Genomic DNA, 262 nt, shown 5'->3' with positions numbered 1-262 from the left:
CTCCTTCCCCAGCTCCCCAAGGGGCGCCTCCTCAGAGTGGCCAGGCGGGCAGCCCCTGCCAGCCCCGTGTCCACCCTGCTGGGCAGTCAGGCGTGCTGCTGGGAGCACCCCAGTCACGCGGGGCTTCACCTCAGGACGGGGTGCAGGGGGATCCCTGAGCCACCTGGGCCGGCCGCCCTCTGAACACCTCCTGGGGCCGAAGCCCGAGGCCGGCTGATCTCGGGGGCCGAACGCGAGGTCTGTGCAGACTCCCTGCCCCAGA

This window comes from Condylura cristata, unplaced genomic scaffold (genome assembly GCF_000260355.1).
Source record: "Condylura cristata isolate star-nosed mole 26May11 unplaced genomic scaffold, ConCri1.0 scaffold00066, whole genome shotgun sequence".
Taxonomy (NCBI): Eukaryota; Metazoa; Chordata; class Mammalia; order Eulipotyphla; family Talpidae; genus Condylura; species Condylura cristata.
The sequence above is the reverse complement of the archived record's forward strand: the minus strand, read 5'-3'. Positions refer to the sequence as shown.